Below are 3,016 nucleotides of genomic sequence, written 5' to 3' on the forward strand. Positions count from 1 at the left end.
TCAATTTATCACTCTATTTAGTTTAGGTTTCAATATGTATTTTGAGCTCAAAATAAACATATATATAATTAGTTAAATTATCAACAGAAAACAGGTGTGTAAACACAAAACTCTGGTGAGGAGGAGCATTGACTTATGGGAAATGGAGTCAGTACAGTCCATAGATTTCTGCTTTCAACACAATCATCCCGGACATTCTTATCACCAAACTGGGCACCCTCGGACTCCCCCCCCTCACATGTGCCTGGATCAAGAACTTTCTCACTAACCGGCCCCAAACTGTGAGACTTGGCCCCCACCTCTCCTCCACTCGTATGCTTAGCACCGGCTCACCACAAGGCTGTGTGCTGAGCCCCCTCCTGTACTGCCTCTACACCTATGACTGCAGTCCGGCCTGTGACAGCAACCTCATCGTCAAGTTTGCTGACGATACCACAGTGGTCGGACTCATCTCAGAAGGAGACGAGACAGCCTACAGGAAGGAGGTCCTGAAGTTGGCAGCTTGGTGTTCAGAGAATAACCTGGCTCTGAACACCAAGAAAACAAAAGAGATCATCGTTGACTTCAGGAAGCACAGCACTCACCCAGACACCCTGTCCATGTGTGTGGAGAGGGTCCGCACCTTCCGGTTCCTTGGAGTCCAAATCTCTACCAACATCACCTGGACAGACAACATCACAGCCGTCATCAAGAAGGCTCAGCACCCCGGATCTGTACTGTTTGACCTGTTGCCCTCAGGAAGGCGGTACAGATGCATCAGATCAAGGACAAACAGACTTAAGTACAGTTTTTTCCCAAAAGCAATAACACTTCTCAACTCACAGATGCACTGATAGTCTATCCCCAGACTTCCATCACCACCTACATACCAGTCTATTCCCAGACTCCATTACCAGCTACTGTGCAATACTCTGCATACGGAAATGTGCAATCATACTGTACATGTATGTACATTATACAGGAATATGTGCAATACTTAGCAATGTGCAATATTTATTGTACATACAATACAGCTGTAAATATCTCCATATTTATATCTTGTAAAAAACATAGTTTTTTATTTTGTTTCTATATTTATTTCATATACATATATATACAAAACGCACAGAACTGTGCACAACCCCTCCCCATTCTATTCCGTGTCATTTGTTTACATTGTGTGTTTGCACTGAGATGGAGTTGCTCTTAATCTCATTGTACTGTGTATAGTGACAATAAAGGCATTCTATTCTATCTATTCTATTCTAGATTCAAGTAAGCCTGCAGGAGAGAGGGAACACACAGAGGAGGTGTGACAGTTCCCCTCCTCAGAACCTGTTCTATTCACTGATGTGTTGATGCCCAGCCTTCTTCGCTTGTACATCCATCTATGGCTGGAACATCAGTAGTAGCAGCAGTCCAGGGTGTTAGTGGAGCTAGTACTCTAGCAGCATGCACTGGAAATGTCTGTAGCAGAGCAAAGGAGGGAGTTCTGTGCCATCTCAGTCCAAAGGAAAGAACCAAGCCCAGTCAGACTGGTTCTCATGACAGCATTTTCTGAGGAATTTAACTAATTTTTGCACTTTCGCATTGTCCATTTAACTGGGCATGATATCCAGAAGTTAAACTTAAATTGACATCAATGCATTTACAAAATGCTGACCATATACTGGATGTAAACTCAGGGCCACAGCCTGATAGTGGCTATTAGAGGCCAAACAGGCACAGGCCAGGGAACCAATTTTCCAACAGACTTTGAATACAGCTGTGAAGCAGTCTATTGGTTGATGGTGATGACAGAGATGTCAGGTGATTCCCTGCTGACTAGTGGGAAATTGAGTCTTTAACACAGTTCTTAGACTTAAGTGAGTCTCCAAGAGAGAGAGAGAACAAGGAGAGGAGGCATCCTCGGTGGAAGGCATGACGGCCTGTTGTCGATTTGGCCGGAAAGAGCAAAAATAAATAAATAAATGAAATTTGCCATACAATTTATGTTCATGTGCAGCTCTAATAAACCATTTAAACAGAACTTAAAATGTTAAATATCTATATTGTTTTGAGTTGTATGTATTATGTCAATCTATGTATGATGTAATATATCACTGGACATAGATGATGTTATATCACTATTACACACTATTGCAATATTCCAGAACAATAACTTTAACTTTTCTGGAGGTTGGAATATTTGTTGACTTATACTTACAGTCATGTTTTCATTTGAGCATTTACTGATTAATTATCTTGGTTTATACTTGTGGTTCTATTGATTCTTTGATCTTCCACAAAGACAGAAAGCTCAGTGGAGCAGCTCCCCAGAGCAGGAGTTTCCTGTTGTAGTTTCTAATAACTGCACTCACTTCAGAGAGACTCACACTAACACACAGATCAGCATTAGAGCACTGAGAGCTTAAACACACTACTGACTCCATCTGATCATATTCACAATGAAGAGAAACCTCCTCATTATCCTCATCATCACATCAGGTACCCACTGTGCTTAAACCTTTAGCACAATTACATTTTAATACAACTTTTATTATTAATTCAGCTTTACTTTTCTTGCAGTTGTGTTTGGTGCTGATCGAATTGGACCAGATTATCAGGATGTTTCTGGAAAAGAGGGAGAACATGTTAAACTGAAATGCTCTTATGAAACAAGTGGTGAATATGTTCTACTCTACTGGTACAGACAGTATCCTAACAGAGCTCTACAGTATTTACTTATTTAAAGCTGCCCGAAAACAGGGCTATGGTAGTGATACTACAGAACACAGATTTGAGTCTATTACATCCTGGTCATCCACTGACCTCACTGTCAGAGAACTAAGACTGTCAGATACAGCTCTCTACTACTGTGCTCTTAGACTTGGAGCCCAGTGATACAAAGTCTCTGAGACGCTTTACAAAAACTCACACACCTTCTGTTTGCTTTGAACACAAGAAGATAAAAGTAGCATCCAAACCACAATGTATTATCTGTTATTTCACTTTCTCTGAAATTACTGAGGCTACATTTCTGAGGTGAGGTAAAAGA

Source organism: Pygocentrus nattereri, chromosome 2 (assembly GCF_015220715.1).
Source record: "Pygocentrus nattereri isolate fPygNat1 chromosome 2, fPygNat1.pri, whole genome shotgun sequence".
Taxonomy (NCBI): Eukaryota; Metazoa; Chordata; class Actinopteri; order Characiformes; family Serrasalmidae; genus Pygocentrus; species Pygocentrus nattereri.